This window comes from Balaenoptera borealis (assembly GCF_965194805.1).
Source record: "Balaenoptera borealis genome assembly, chromosome: 19".
Classification (NCBI taxonomy): domain Eukaryota; kingdom Metazoa; phylum Chordata; class Mammalia; order Artiodactyla; family Balaenopteridae; genus Balaenoptera; species Balaenoptera borealis.
In genome coordinates this window covers 64,327,107-64,343,818 of record NC_138878.1, presented here as the reverse complement: position 1 = coordinate 64,343,818, position 16,712 = coordinate 64,327,107, and the positions used below count along the sequence as shown (strand labels likewise).

Genomic DNA, 16,712 nt, shown 5'->3' with positions numbered 1-16,712 from the left:
TTTGTGCCTTTCAATCTGAAGTTTGAAGTAACAGGGAAGAACAGGGACTTCCCTAGCGGGCCAGTGGTTAAGACTCCGTGCTTCCAATGCAGCAGGTGTGGGTTTGATCCCTGCTCGGGGAACTAAGATCTCAAATGCTGCACGGTGTGGCAAAAAACAAAAAAAAAAGAGAATGAAGTAATAGAGAAGAAGAAATCGGATTCCATATTGGACTTGTTTCTTTTACTTTAACCTTTGTATTCTATTGCTTTTGGTAGAAGTCAGTCACTAAAGGGATGTTGCCTGTAAGCTTGAATTATATATAGTGGGTCATCTCTGGGTACACTGCCACACTTGTAATGAGTGTTAATGTAAAATACCTTTGTTCAGCTCCCAGGAAGCGTCCTGACCAGGCCCACCTGTGAATGGCTTCAGGAAGGAAGAAATTAACATACCCCTTCCAGAGTGTCACCAAAAAATAAATCCGTGCGTCTAAGAAAAAAATGGAAAATTTTATTTGAGCCAAAGTAGAGGATTGTATCCTGGGAAGAGCATCTCAGAAAGCTCTGAGAACTGTTCTGCCTGTTAGAAATCAAAGCACAGTTATATAATTTTTGTGAGACAGACAGCTATACATCAAATGACATATTTTTGACAGTTCACATAATCCAGGTCTAAGCCTCATCGTGGTGGGTCATGTGAACCTTTACAAGGTCAAGAAGGAATGTTATCTTTTAAGGAGTTGACTTGTTTTATTTTATAAATTTATTTATTTATTTATTTATTTGGCTGTGTTGGGTCTTCGTTTCTGTGTGAGGGCTTTCTCTAGTTGTGGCGAGCGGGGACCACTCTTCATCGCGGTGCGCGGGCCTCTCACTATTGCGGCCTCTCTTGTTGCAGAGCACAGGCTCCAGGCGCGCAGGCTCAGTAGTTGTGGCTCACGGGCCCAGTTGCTCCGTGGCATGTGGGATCTTCCCAGACCAGGGCTCGAACCCGCGTCCCCTGCATTGGCAGGCAGATTCTCAACCACTGCGCCACCAGGGAAGCCCAGGTGTTGCCTTGTTGATGCTAGGAGAATGTGTCTTTATGGTTGAGTATTTATTCCTGCTGATGGGTCAGGTTTGGTTGATGTATCAGGCAAATACACAATGCACAGTGGGGGCAGAGAGGAAGCCAAAAGGCAGAGAAGAATTTATGTAAATTTTTCTTGTCTTGCCATAAAGTATAAATTTTATTTCACGGGAGTCTGACCTGAAGCAGGACTTTACTCTCTCCCCTTTTAGTGTCAAAGAAGCCTGAATTCTGACTCAGGGAAGATGATTCTTTGGGACAGTTGTTGACTGTCTTCTCAGTCTGCTGGTTTTCTGAATAAAGTTGTCATTCCTTGTCCCAAGAACTAGTCTCTTGATGTATTGGCCTGCAGCAAGCAGTAAGAGCTTCGCATTGGAAACATGGTGATCTTATGCCTTCATTACAGACCTTGATGACAGTCTCTGGGAAGGAATCAATAAGATGAAGGGGCCAACTTCATTAGTTGTGGTTCATTCGCATCCATGTTCCCTGGAAAAACAAGTCCCCTGAATTATTAAGTTCAATAGTGTGTGAATTAGCGTCAGGGAGGGCCAGAGAATAGTGTAAGACTGTGACTTGACTCATCATGATTATTATATTCAGGGTGCCCTTTCATACATAGACCACTGTGTGTTATAGTGCAGAATGCTTTACCAACTGACCATGAACAAGGCAGGAAGGACATCAAGGGACTGGGTTTTATTTGTTTTTGTTTTTAGTTTTTAAATTTTTGGGCCTTGCCACACAGCATGGGGGATCTTAGTTCCCCAGCCAGGAATGGAACCTGTGCCCCTTCCAGTGGAAGCACTGGTAGCAGGCGCCTTAACCACTGGATCGCCAGGGAAGTCCCTGGGCTTTGTTTTACCTGAGAGGAGAGTGACAGGTTACTGGGGACTGTTTATCCAGTAGCAATAATGCAGGGGTAAACTTGGTCACTTTCTCCATTGAGTGGCAATAGTAGTTTTATATATCTATGTGTAAAGGAAAATTAGTCTTATTGTTGGAAATTGAAGAGAGAAATATTCTGGAGAGGAACATTTAATGAAAATATTCAGAATAGTGTGTGTATGTATGTGATTCACACTTAACTCTTGCTATTACGTTTTGCTGCTGTTTTATTCAGAATGTATCATTAGTCTCCTGTTTTAACTAATAAAATAATCAACTTTGTCACAACACTGGATGTATGTTATTCCTTTTTCCAACAGTTTTATTCCGTCTCGGTACTTTATAGCAGAAGCTAGCAATGCACCGTTAGTATCTCAGGGGTGAAAGCATCTATAACAATCTTTCCAATATAGGATCAAACAACATACAAGTTGGAGATTACTCGTAATTTGTACTTGAGTTATTCTCTCCATACTCTATTGCAGAATATTCAGATGACTATAATGCAAATCGTATAGCAGTGCCTTTCAGACTCTTGACTTCAATTAGTGTACAACAGTTCAACCAAGGAAACGGAAAGATCTAATTGGCTTTATTGAATGCTTCATGAATTGGACAGCATCGCACCTAGTAAATAAAGAGGTGCTCCATGGAGCTGTACAAAGTGGAAAAGCCCATGATGTTGAGCATATTTTCAGGCTTTCTTTTTTTTTTTTTTAGTTTATTTTATTTTTGGCTGTGTTGGGTCTTTGTTGCTGCACGCGGGCTTTCTCTAGTTGTGGTGAGTGAGGGCTACTCTTTGTTGCGGTGTGCGGTCTTCTCATTGCGGTGGCTTCTCTTGTTGTGGAGCACGGGCTCTAGGCGCGTGAGCTTCAGTAGTTGTGGCACATGGGCTTCGTTGCTCCGTGGCATGTGGGATCTTCCTGGACCAGGGCTCGAACCCCTGTCCCATACCTTGGCAGGCAGACTCTTAACCACTGTGCCACCAGGGAAGCCCTCAGGTGCTTTCTGAATGTGTATCTATGACAGATTTTTGGTTTGTGCTTACTATGAAGTTTTTATATGAATATAGGACTCTGCACTTCCTCTACTTAGGTGACTCTTTCTTTTCCCTTGTCAGGGAATTTTTCGGTTATTGTCTCTTCAGGTATTTTCTCAGGCCCTCTCTCTCTCTTCTCCTTCTGGATCCCCTATAATGTGAATATTGGCACACTTGCTGTTGTCCCAGAGGTCTCATAAGCTGTCCTCCTTTCTTTTCATTCTTTTTTCTTTTTTCTGTTCGGGGGTGGTGATTTCTACTACTCTGTCTTCCAGCTCACTGACCATTCTTCTGCCTCATTTAGTCTACTGTTGATTCCTTCTAGTTTTTTGTTTTTTTCTTTACATTTCAGTTGTTGTATTCTTCAGCTCTGTTGGGTTGTTATACTTTCTAAGTCTTTGTTAAAAACTTTTCATTTCTTGCTCTGTGCATCTATTCTCCTTCTGACGTCTTTGATCATCTTTATGGTCATTACTCTGAGCTCTTCCTTTGGTAGATAGCATATCTTCATGTAACTAAGTTCTTCTGGGGTTTTATCTTCTTCCTTTGTCTGAACCATAATCCTCTGTCGCCTCATTCTGTCTACATTGCTATTTGTATTTTTATGTATGTGGTAGGTTAGCTGCGCTTCTCATCCTTGGAGAGATGAGAAAGTGTCGCCCACTTCAGGCGACATCCTTTGCGTCCCAGCAGTGCACTCCCCTCTTGTAAGCCAAGGGTCAGGGGCCAGCTGGTCCCAGGGTTGTGTCTGGCCTGCGTTTGCAGGTTCTGTCTGTAGACTGCAGGGCTTCAGTTTTTTTGCTTCTCGTGTGTGCCCCATGGTGGGTGAGGCTGGTCTCGAGGCTTGTGCTTGCCCACTGGTGGGTGGAGCTGGGTCTTGGCCCTCTGGTGGGCAGGGCCAGGTGTAGATGCATGTGTAGAGATGGCTGTGGGCTCAGGATTCCTTTAGGCAACCTGTCGGCTATGGTTGGGGCTGTGTCCCCACCCAGTTTCTTGTTTAGCCTGAGCAGTCCCAGCACTGGAGCCTCCAGGCTGTTGGATGGTGCTGGGTCTTGGTGCTGACATGTCAGCCTCCTGGAGAGCTCATGCAGATGAATGCTCCCCGAGATGTCTGCCACCAGTGTTTATGTCCCCAGTGTGAGCCACAGACGCCTCCCTAGTAGACCATGTAAGACCAGCAGGTAGGTCTGGCCCATGCTTCTATTCTATTACTGTTTTTGCCTTTTGTTTCTGTATGTGGGCCTTTCAAGAGTGAGGTATTGGGCTTCCCTGGTGGCCTAGTGGTTAAGAATCCACCTGCCAGTGCAAGGGACACGGGTTCAAGCCCTGGTCTGGGATGATCCCACATGCCGCGGAGCAACTAAGCCCGTGCACCACAACTACTGAGCCTGTGATCTAGAGCCTGCAAGCCACAACTACTGAGCCCGCACGCCACAACTACTGAAGCCTGCGCACCTGGAGCCTGTGCTCCACAACAAGAGAAGCCACAGCAATGAGAAGTCCGTGCACTGCAATGAAAACCCAACGCAGCCAAAAATAAATAAATAAAAAAATTTTTTAAAAAGTGAGGTATCTGTGAGGGCGTGAGTCGCGGGTTCCCACAGGGCTTTGTGGGAGGGGTGAAGGGTCCGGCTGAGGTCCTTTGCGGACCAGATTGGATCTGGGAAGCCAAGCTCGAAAGGTTACCTCCCTTTTCTCTCACACCCCACCTTAGTGCCAACCCCCAGCTTCCCGCAGCCCTTGGTATCCATTGGATTAACCTCCAAGGGCGTCCCAGTCCTCACCTTGGTGTGCACCTGGCCTAGGCCCTTAGGTCTCTGTTAGTGCTGCCCCTATGAGTTAGGCCATTTCCAGGGAAAGTTTAGGTAGCCAGCTTGCTGCAGGGACATGGGGTTGTCCTGGGTGACCTCAGAACCACGGTCCTAGGTGAAGGTGGCCAGAATGAGCCAGGTCTGATTGTTGCACAGGCACTGGTACGACCTGGTGCAAAAATGGATGTGGTTCTTCAAGCTTAGGCACCCTTTCGCAGAGGATGGTGGTGTTAACAATTGCCTGTTCTTTATGCGACTGTTAACAATCTAGATGGAACATGCTGAAGCCTTTTCTCGTCCCCTGAGTCGGAATGGTGTTGGTTTAATTTTCTGTTTGTTGATATTTGATGCAATAACATACTTTACAATCGAATGGATGATGGATGCAATTGATCCAATCAGAAAGCAAAAGCTCTGAAACAGGCAGAAAAATTAATGAAGCCAATTGGAGTGAAAAATGTGAAGCTTTCAGAATATGAAATGGGTATTGCTGCTCATCAACTAGACCGTCTGAACACGTATGTTACTTGGAGTGATATAGGAGGTTTAAATGATGTCATTACGGATCTGAAAGATACAGTCATCTTACCTATCAAAAAGAAACATTTGTTTGAAAATTCCAAGCTTCTGCAGCCTCCAAAAGGTGTTTTTCTCTATGCGCCTCCATGCTGTGGTAGAACATTGATTACCAAGGCTACAGCCAAAAAAGCAGGTGGTTGTTTTCTTAACCTTCAGCCTTCAACACTGACCAGTAAGTGGTATGGAGAATCTCAGAAACTAGCTGCTGCTGTTTTCTCCCTTGCCATTAAGCCACAGTCTTCCATCATCTTTATGGATGAAATTGACTCCTTTCTATGAAAACGTTCAAGTTCTGACCATGAAGCTACAGCCGTGATGATAGCTCAGTTGCTCAGTTGATGAGTCTTTGGGATGGATTGGGTACTGATCACAGGTGCCAGGTCATAGGGATGAGAGCTACGAATCATCCTCAGGATTTTGACTGAGATGTAATTGGAAGAATGCCTATGAGATTTCATGTCAACCAGCCTGTTCTAAGACAAACCTCAATGTGGGAGTTGGCTACCGGGGATGCATCCAAAAAGATATTGCTGTGATTTATGTATCCTGACATATTTTTGAAAATAATGTGTAATCTGCTGTTTTTTAATGTTGTCCTAAAATTCTTGATTCTATCCCATGCTTTGATGGTGGTATGGAGTTCATCCATGTAAAGTGATTTTCTTTGTCCTTGTTCTATCAGTTACTGAGAGAGATGGATCAAAATCTCAAGGTATAATTGTGGATTTGTGTATTGATCCTTTCAGTTCTATGAGTTGTTGCTTCACAGATTTTGCTGCTGTTCTTTTGTGCGTATACACTTAGGATTGTGTGGTCTTCATGGTAGATTGGCCCTTTTTTCATTATGTCATTTGCTATTACCCTTGGTAATTTTATTTTCTTTGAACTTTATTTTATCTGCTGTTAAGAAGACACTCCTCTTTCCTTTCAGTTCATGTTTACGTGATAACTTTTTGATTCTGTTGACATTGTGAGTGAGATAAATCTTTGTTGTGTGAAGCTGTTCCGTGCATTGTAGGATGTTTACCAACATCACTGGACTGTACACACTAGACACCAGAAGCACTACCCCAGTTGTGACACTAAAAGCTGTGTCCAGATTTTTGCAAATGTTTCTGGGAGTAGTGTGATCTCCCCTGGATATCCTTTCAGTAACAGAAAAGATAGTAGTCTGGCATTTTGTTTTCAGCTTCTCTTGATGTAATATTACAATCAAGACCTGACATTATGAATGAACAAGCTGTTTTCCAAGCAAGAGGGATCTCATGAGACCATTATGAGATCCTCACTGATGATGGAAGTTGTATTCGTATTGACATTTTTTTGTTTTCGTTTCAGTTGGAACTAAGGTGAAGGTATTTTGTGTGTGAACAAAGTAAAGACAACTTTCTTTTATTTATTTTTTTATTGAAGTATAGTTGATTTACCATGTTTCAGGTGTACCACAAAGTGATTCACTTATATGTATATTTTTTTCTGATTCTTTCCCGTTATAGTTTATTACGAGATATTGAATATTGTTCCCTGTGCTACACAATAGTTCCTTGTCGATTATCTATTTTATATATAGAGTGTGTATATGTTAATCTCACATTCCTAATTTATCCCTCCCCTCGTTTCCCCTTTGGTAACCATAAGTTTGTTTTTACTGTCTCTAAGTCTGTTTCCGTTTTATAAATAAGTTCACTTGTATCATTATTTCAGACTCCACATATAAGTGGTATCATGTAATATTTGTCTTTCTCCATGTGACTTACTTCACTTAGTATGATAATCTCTAGGTCCATCCACGTTGCTGCAAATGGCATTCTCTCATTGTCTTTTATGGCTGAGTAATATCACATTGTATACATGTATATACCACATCTTCTTTATCCATTCATCTGTTGATGGACATTTAGGTTGCTTTTGTGTCTTGGCTACTGTAAATAGTGTCGTGATGCACATTGGAATATATATGTCTTTTTGAAGTAGAGTTTTCATTTTTCTAGATATATGCACAGGAGTGGGATTGCTGGATCATATGGTAACTCTATTTTTAGTTTTTTAAGGAATCTCAATACTGTTCTTCGAAGTGGCTGCACCAATTTACATTCCCACCAACAGTGTACAAGGGTTCCTGTTTCTCCACACCCTCTCCAGCATTTATTATTTGTAGACGTTTTAATGATAGCTATTCTGACCGGGGTGAGATGGTACCTTGTAGTTTTTATTTGCATTTCTCTAATAATTAGTGATGTTGAGCATCATTTCATGTGCCTTTTGGCCATGTGTATGTCTTCTTTGGAGAGATGTTTATTCAAGTCTTCTGCCCATTTTTTGATTGGGTTGTTTGGTTTTTTGATATTGAGCTATATAAGCAATTGTATATTTTGGAAATTAATCCGTTGTTGGTTGTCTCATTTGCAAATATTTTCTCCCATTCTGTAGGTTGTTCTTTCATTTTGTTTATGGTTTCCTTTGCTTTGCAAAAGCTTTTAAGTTTCATTAGGTCCCATTTGTTTATTTTTGCTTCTGTTTCCATTACTCTAGGAGAAGGATTCGGTATATCTTTCTATCTGTTTGTGTCATCTTTGATTTCTTTCATCAGTATCTTATAATTTTCTGAATACAGGTCTTTTCCTTAGGTAGGTTTATTCTTAGGTATTTTATTCTTTTTAGTGCGATGGTAAATGGGATTGTTTCCTTAATTTCACTTTCTGATATTTTGGTTTTACTGTATTCAAATGCAACAGATTTCTGTATATTAATTTTGTACCCTGCTACTTTACCCTGTTCATTGGTGAGCTCTAGTACTTTTCTGGTGGCATCTTTAGGATTTTCTATGTATAGTATTATGTCATCTGCCAACAGTGACAGTATTGCTTCTTCCCTATTTGGATTCCTTTTATTTTTCTTGTCCAATTGCTGTGGCTAGGGACTTCTTTCTGATGAAGCTGTACTAATCACATATTGCAATATTATTTCCAATCATTTATCACCCTCCTGTGAGATCATGCATGTCTGCCCTTTGATATCAAGCTTGGCCAGTTGACATAGGCAAACCTTCCATCCCTTTGAGAGGATTGCTCTTCCCTCCCTATTTTATGCAAGCTTGGTCATTTGAGTTCCTTGGCCCATTTGGTGTGAATAGAATGGCATGTTTTTAAGTGGTGCTGGGAAAACTGGACAGCTACATGTAAAGAATGAAATTAGAACACCATACACAAAAATAAACTCAAAATGGATTAAAGACCTAAATGTAAGGCCAGACACTATCAAACTCTTAGAGGAAAACATAGGCAGAACACTCTGTGACATAAATCACAGCAATATCCTTTTTGACCCATCTCCTAGAGAAATGGAAATAAAAACAAAAATAAACAAATGGGACCTAATGAAACTTAAAAGCTTTGCACAGCAAAGGAAACCATAAACAGGATGAGATGACAACCCTCAGAATGGGAGAAAATATTTACAAACAACTGACAAAGGATTAATCTCCAAAATATACAAGCAGCTCATGCAGCTCAATATCAAAAAAACAAACAACCCAATCCAAAAATGGGCAGAAGACCTAAATAGACATTTCTCCAAAGAAGATATGCAGATTGCCAGCAAACACATGAAATGATGCTCAACATCACTAATCATTAGAGAAATGCAAATCAAAACTACAATGAGGTATCACCTCACACCAGTCAGAATGGCCATCATCAAAAAATCTACAAACAATAAATGCTGGAGAGGGTGTGGAGACAAGGGAACCCGCTTGCACTGTTGGTAGGAATGTAAATTGATAACAGCCACTATGGAGAACAGTATGGAGGTTCCTTAAAAAACTAAAAATAAAACTACCATGTAACCCAGCAATCCCACTACTGGGCATATACCCTGAGAAAACCATAATTCAAAAAGAGTCATGTACCACAATGTTCGTTGCAGTTCTATTTACAATAGCCAGGACATGGAAGCAACCTAAGTGTCCATCGACAGATGAATAGATAAAGAAATGTGGCACATATATAGAATGGAATATTACTCAGCCATAAAAAGAAATGAAATGGAGGTATTTGTAATGAGGTGGATGGAGTTAGAGTCTGTCATACAGAGTGAAGTAAGTCAGAAAGAGAAAAACAAATACAGTATGCTAACACATATATATGGAATCTAAGGAAAAAGAAAAGGCCATGAAGAACCTAGTGGCAAGATGGGAATAAAGACACAGACCTACTAGAGAATGGACTTGATGATATGGGGAGGGGGAGGGGTGAGATGTGACAGGGTGAGAGAGTGTCATGGACATATATACACTACCAAATGTAAAATAGATAGCTAGTGGGAAGCAGCCACAAAGCACAGGGAGATCAGCTAGGTGCTTTGTGTTCACCTAGAGGGGTGGGATAGGCAGGGTGGGAGGGAAATGCAAGAGGGAGGGGATATGGGGATATATGTATATGTATAGCTGATTCACTTTGTTATACAGCAGAAACTAACATACCATTGTAAAGCAATTTTACTCCAATAAAGATATTAAAAAAAAAAAAAAGAATGGCATGTTTCAACTTTACATGGAAGCTTTCAAAGTCTTTGTTCCATATAACCCCGTTTCCTCTCTACTGCAAGAATGTTCTTGGGTACACTGAAATTTTACCCTTAATGACAGAACTGAATTATAGAAATAAGCAAGAGGTGAATAATGATGGAGGTCATATGAGGAAGCAATACATATTTGTTGTTATAATCCAGTGAGAATTCAGGAATATTTGTCACCACAGCAAAACTTTTAGAAAGCTGACTGGTACACTTTCAATGACCTTTTGTTTTTTCATCCCCACCTTAACCTCCCAAAGTCAAGGTTACAGGTAATAACGTATTATCTCCAGGAATTGTTTCACCTTTGACATCTTGATGTCAAGAATTCTTTTCCTAAATAATTACCCTCATACCTTCCAATTTCTGTTTTCTCTTCCCATTAGAATAGCCATTCATTTTTATTTTATCTAGAAATATATTACTTTTTGTAGTCCAACTACCCTCAATGGCCTATGTGTTCTCAGTTATAACATTTCAAAGTGGTGTATCATAATCAAATGTTTGTAAATAACCTCAAGACTTGCCCTTTTACCTGGTCCTGCCTTCCCCTGCCTATGTAAGCCTCAGAACTGGATGAACTCAGTTATGGACTTAACTCCCATGCCAAGCAGGAAGTTCACATTAATAACCAAAATAACCAAAACCCTAGCAAACAAACAAACAAAAAAGAAAGAGCCCTTAGGTTTTCAGATGTTTTAATAAATTGCTATCCATTTTCAAGTTTTTAATTTTTCCTGAAGTACTTGGTCAGTTGTAAATTTCATATGTTCTGTTTTCATTTTCATTCAGTTGAGAATACATGCTAATTGCCTTTGTAATTTCTTCCTTGTTCCAGCCTTGTTCATTAGTAGGTCATTATTTTCCATATATTTGTTTTTCCAGATATTTTTTGGTTATTGATTTCTGTTTTTTCCATTGTGGTCATAGAAATATTTTGTATAACTTGATTTCTTATAATTTATCAAGACTTGTTTGATGGCCAAGAATATGGTTTGTCTTGATAAAGTACTTGGAAGATCTTGAAAAATTATCTCCTTATGTTGGGTGTTCTTACAAAGGAAAAACTTGATTTTCTTCCTCCTGTGGAGGGAAAAATCCATTTCTTCCTACTGTGTGTTTCTTTCCTCTGTGTCTCCTATGTCTCACACCACAACACCCTCACATAGAACACTTCTGACACTTTTGGTCACCAATGTGTGAGGAGTTTTCTGCACAACAAGCAATTCCTGGGACACCAACTGTGTATCCTACAATTCAACTCAGTTCTGACACTGGCTGTACTGAGACCGCATGAGATCCTACAGATCTCACAGGACTGCCATCCCTCTCAACACACCTCAGATGGCAGCACAAATGTACGTTATCACCCGTGCTTCTGACCAATAGGCTGTAAGATCATAAGTTTCAACAACCCCCTCTGTCACCCTCTGTAAATCAGAAGTAAAGAATCTGCACTTGGAAGTTATGTATTCATATGCAAGAATGCCTGGTAAATTCTGGAAAAGACGTATTAGAGGAAATATGTTCAGGCTTATTATAATGCATTGAAGCTAAATGAGTGAGTCACTGACTTCAAAATCTCAGTGGTCAGGAGTGGAATGGAAAGTTCAGAAAGAGACCTCAGGGCTAGAAGGTATTTTATTCCATCATTGGTCTTCACCTATGAAATCAACCTAAATCTCTGACACGTGGGTGTTCTTTAAATGACTTTCGTCACCTCCATCCCTCAGAGGTTGCCTTTTCACTCTGTTGATGGTATCATTTGGCACACCGAATTTCTGCATTTGATGCAGGTAAGGTTCCAGCTTCCTTCTTTTGCTGGTAGATATCTAGTTTCCCAGCACCATTTGTTAGTGAGACTGTCCTTTCCTCTTTGTGTAGTCTTGGTACCCTTGTCAAAACACTTCACACGATGGAAAGGATTATTTTGCAGCATTCTGTTCCATTGGTGTATTATATAACACAGGGAATGATATTCAATATCCTTAATAACCATAATGGAAAATAATATGAAAAGAATATATGTATTGTATGTATAAGTGAATCACTTTGCTATACAACAGAAATTAACAGAACATTGTAAATCAAGTATACTTCAACCAAATAAATTTTTTAAAAATACAGAAAAAAAAGAATATATTCCCGTTAGTCATGATAGTCTTTTTAAATGTGTTGATTTTTTAAAAATATTTATTTATTTATTTTTGGCTGCGTTGAGTCTTCGTTGCTGCGCACGGGCTTCCTCTAGTTGTGGTAAGCGGGGGCTACTCTTTGTTGCGGTGTGTGGGCTTCTCATTGCAGCATGTGGGCTCAATAGTTGTGGCACATGGGCCCTAGAGCTTGTGGGCTCAGTAGTTGCGGTGTGCAGGCTTCAGTAGTTGTGGTGCACGGGCTTACTTGCTCCGTGGCATGTGGGATCTTCCTGGACCAGGATCGAACCATGTCTCCATTGGCAGGCAGATTCTTAGCCATTGCACCACTAGGGAAGTCCTTGGAAGGTTGGTCTTAATTGTTTATAAATGTTGGGTTGAATTTTGCAGTGAAGCTCTCTTGCTTTCCTCTGCTGAATGGTTTTTGAATACTGGTTCAATCTCCTTAAAAGTTATAGTCTTGTTCAGATTTTTAATTTCTTTATAATTCTGTCTTGGTAGGTTGTGTTCTGTATGGATTTATCCATTTCTTCTAGGTTATCTGATATTTAGGCATAGAATTGTCTAAATATTTTCTTCTAAATTTTTAAAAAAATTTCTGAAGAATCACTTGTAATCTGCTATAATGTCCCCTCTTTGATTTCTGATTCAGTCATTTGAATCTTCCCTTTGTTGTTAATCTGGATAAGGATTTGTCAGTTTTGTTATCCTTTTCAAATAACAGTGTTGCACTGTTGTCATTTTCTCTGGTTTTATTCTACATTTCATTTGTCTCTAATCCTTTTTCCTACCTTCTACTAGCTTAAGCGTATTTTGTTCTTCTAAGATCTTTTTATTTTGCTTTTTTTTTTTAAAGGAATTTTTTAGTCACCATATATGTTCACAAGGTAATTCATCACAGGTGTGGCATAGAGTAAGTATTTTAAAGAATAACGGGGACTTCCCTGGCGGCCCAGTGGTTAAGACTTCACCTTCCAGTGCAGGGGCTTGCAGATTCGATGGGGAGCTATGATCCCACATGCCTTGGGGCCAAAAAACCAAAACATAAAACAGAAGCAGTATTGTAACAAATTGAATAAAGACTTTAAAAATGGTCCACATTAAGAAAAAAACCTTTAAAAAAATGAATAATGCAGTTCTCATCAAAGAAAAGGTTTTTTCTCCTATTTTGATTTCTCCATTTTATCTATATGAGATGATGCATGATAATTAAACTTACTGTGCGTTATACACCAGGACTGTCTGCTCATTTTACCTGAAAATACTTTAAGTATGCTAATTTCCCTATGTAAACATCATCCTATTTCAATGGATTCCCATGTCTCTCTGGTTGAAATGTTTCACATATAGGGATGTGATAAAGCATAGTTTCTAGTAGATGTTATCTAACAGATACTGCCTTAAAAATATTGGGGGTCGAAATGAAGTTACTGTATATTTGGTAATCTAGTTTTACTTTCTTTAGGGTTCAAATTAAAGAGAATATACCTCCCTACTAAATGCGGTTAGAAATATTGCAACTTAATTATTCTTTAAATGGAAATAAATCCCAGTGTCTTCTGAAGACTGTTATTTTTCAGGCTTTGTTACCCACCCTTGACAAAACTTTAAGAAATAGAAAATAAAAAACTAAAATATATTATAATTTGGAAATAAAAAGTGAAAAATTCTAATGTGCATAATGAACATATAATCAATTTGAAATTACATTGTGTTATTATGTATTTAAGTAGAATTTCATTAAAAGTTTTTGGGAAAGATACTTAAAAGTAATTCTCCCAAGTGTGGAATAGAGTAAGTTTTTTAAACAATAATGCAGTTCTTATCAAAAGAAAAAGAAGTTTTTCCTTCTATTTTGCTTTCTCTTTTTGTGTTATCTATATGAAATTCTGGATGCTAACTAAACTTATTGTGATAATCATTTCACAGTATATGTCAGTTACTTATGCTCTACAGCTTAAACTTATTCAGTGATGTTTGTCACTGTATAGTGTTGCTTATACAACTCTCATATGTCACTGTTTAGAGTTGGTTTTAGAAAGGCAAATAATTAAAACACATTGGATAAAAGAAAGAATAATGCAGTTTATAACAATTTAAAAAAAATGTATTGCTGTTTTTAAGGCAATTTTTAGTGACCTAAATGATCAAATGTCTTAGTCTTCCATCTCAGACCTCCAGGTACTGTCCCTGAGTTTGTGGAACTCAAGCACTATGTTGAGTTTGCCCTTCTGCGTGAATGGGCAATAGAAAAAGAAAAGCAGTTTTGTAGGGTGTCAGTATGAAATAGCCCATTTCTGCCCAGGGGGAGTTTTTTTTTGTTTTTTTTTTTAATATTTATTTATTTATGGCTGTGTTGGGTCTTCGTTTCTGTGTGAGGGCTTTCTCTAGTTGCGGCAAGTGGGGGCCACTCTTCATCGCGGTGCGCGGGCCTCTCACTATCGCGGCCTCTCTTGTTGCAGAGCGCAGGCTCAGTAGTTGTGGCTCACGGGCCTAGTTGCTCCGCGGCATGTGGGATCTTCCCGGACCAGGGCTCGAACCCGTGTCCCCTGCATTGGCAGGCGGATTCTCAACCACTGCGCCACCAGGGAAGCCCAGGGAAGCCCAGGGAAGCCCCCCGTTCTTATTTCTTAAAGCTGCTTAAATTAATTCCAATTTAGGAAGTGTTCCTGGATCCAACTAATGGCCCACGTCAACCCCTCCCTCTCCGCTCCGGGAGACCCAAGTTCCCAGACCAGTAAATTGCTTCAGCCTCACTAGCAGGACGTCAGAACAACCTGCTGTGAGAAATAGGTTTTTATTAAACCCTTTTAGTCTTAAGAGGAAATATCTTGGCTTCCGACATAACTGGCCCACACAGCCGTAAGCTTTTACGTGAAAACTGTTACAGCCAGTAACTTAAAGGAACGCAGTCAAGGTAACAGGCGCACCAACCCCGCCCTGCTCCCTGCCCCTCCCTCCCGCGCTCAGTGCGCAGACCTGGGCGCTCTCCTCGCCCCGCCCCTCGCCGCTGGCGCTCCGCGCAGGCCCCGCCCCGGAAGCCCTGTCTCTGAGGCCCGGAGCTCTTTCCTAGGGACGCGGAGAGCGGAGAGTGCGGAGCCAAGGTCGCGGAGCGGAGCGTAAGTTTCTTTCCAGTGTAAATTTGTGCAGCGCCCCCTCACCCCCACCCCCCGCCGCAGCCGTCCCAGAGTAAATCCAGACGTTGCAGTTGCAGGTCGGGTATCTTTTCGTTTGGGTTTTAATTTTTTCTGAGGCTGGTCCGTTCCCTTGGCTTTTTCAGCCTTCGGTCCACTTAGACACCGTCTTTGGCGACATTTTCCTGTTTAAAACCCTTTACTACCTCCGCCCTCCCCCTGTAAAGCCCTCTTCCGCGAGGTGGATTCGCGCCCCCCAGCCTCGCCCTCTCGGCCCCTGGAGGGCAGCGCCGGCCGTCCCGCTCCCGGACAGGCCGCGTCCTCTCCCCGGTCCTGGGGTTCTGCAGAGCCCGCCCCTCTCCGGAGACCCCCTCCCTCCCTCCCAGCCCCTCTGTCCTCGCCTCCTCCTCAGGCCGGTCCTTCTGCTTCTCTGGCCTCCCCTTCCTGGTCAGCCCTTCCCCTCACCCCGCGTTGGGGGAGGTGACCTGGGCCGGACGTGTGACACCTAGTGTTGTTCCGTGTCGTATTCAGCTCTATTGAAAAATGTGCTCTTCCGGTTCGCGGGCATCTCATTCAGTCTCCAGCCCAGTAAATGGGCGGGGGGCATCAGGAGAAGCAGAAACTGAGCGACTGAGAGAGAAAGATTAAAACTGCGAAGGAGAAAAGCATGAGGGAGAACCGATGGGAACGTAGAGGGTGGCTGAGGGACTTGCAAAGAGGTAGTAAAATGAAAGAGATTAAGCCTTGAAAGTAGCAGGTGAATAAAATAGAGAAGTAAATGAAAAAGCCAGATCTCCAGGGATTGGAAAACAACATAGGGAGAGCTGCCCTGGAGGAGGGGGAGGCGAATGGTGGTGAGATAGGTCAGATGTGGAGAGGATAAGACGTGGAACCATGGACTTCAGTGCGTCATGGTGCTGGCAGAGAAAGAAGCCAAAGGGTGACAAGAGCAGAGGAAGAAAGAACAGCCACCTGGGGTGCCAGCGAGTGGGGAGGAAGGGAGAGTAACAGGGAGAGAAGGAGTGTAACCCGGAGGGCAGAGATGAGGCAAACAAGAGGCAGAAATACCTACAGATTTTTGACGAGATCAGAAAGGTTGGAGAGAAAGAGCATCTCGAAGGGGAATAAGTTGCAGAGTGGGGCAGGACAGGTGTGAGGGAAGAAATAAGGGGAGAAACAGCAGGAGTGCAGAGGGGAATAAGAAGAGACAGAGACCAAGATGAAATAGGGAGACAGGTGAACAGAATGAAATGGAAACACCTAGTAAAAGTAGAGAGGGTAAACTGGATCCAGGTGGATGGTGAGTTGTTTGGATGTGGATGATTAAGTTGTGATGATATTGATTCGTGTCTTTAGAATCTAATACATTTAAAATTATACAGGTGAGGATGAGAATTGCAAAACTCCTGTCAATAAGGCTTGTGCCTTTTGTTGTTATTTGTATCAGAAGATAACTTCCATTTGCAAACCCTGCTGAGCCAGCAGG

At 41.4% G+C, this 16,712-nt stretch overlaps 2 protein-coding genes, 1 long non-coding RNA gene and 1 pseudogene across 13 annotated transcripts in view; 1 reads left to right on the top strand and 3 right to left on the bottom strand.

The window, feature by feature from the left end:
• The window catches only part of LOC309616863 (uncharacterized protein), a 131,222-nt gene that overhangs the window by 40,292 nt on the left and 74,218 nt on the right, over positions 1-16,712 (top strand). Inside the window, exon 2 of one of the 10 annotated variants that reach the window (XM_082368141.1) lies at positions 15,197-15,211. The exons of 8 other annotated variants lie outside the window; for them this stretch is intronic. The gene's annotated coding sequence lies outside the window, so the exon portion shown is untranslated. Of the gene's footprint in view, positions 1-15,196; positions 15,212-15,249; positions 15,307-16,712 lie in introns of those variants that run through there. One more of the 10 variants, XM_082368144.1, reaches the window with a different exon arrangement.
• LOC309616851 (zinc finger protein 836-like) overlaps positions 1-16,712 on the bottom strand; it is a gene marked incomplete at its 3' end in the record, with an annotated part of 476,825 nt that overhangs the window by 396,425 nt on the left and 63,688 nt on the right. The gene's annotated exons all lie outside the window — the stretch shown is intronic.
• Positions 1-16,712, bottom strand: part of LOC309616970 — a 188,410-nt gene that overhangs the window by 124,635 nt on the left and 47,063 nt on the right. The window lies entirely within an intron of this gene.
• Positions 1-16,712, bottom strand: part of LOC309616886 (CDKN2A-interacting protein pseudogene) — a 79,103-nt pseudogene that overhangs the window by 37,721 nt on the left and 24,670 nt on the right. The gene's annotated exons all lie outside the window — the stretch shown is intronic.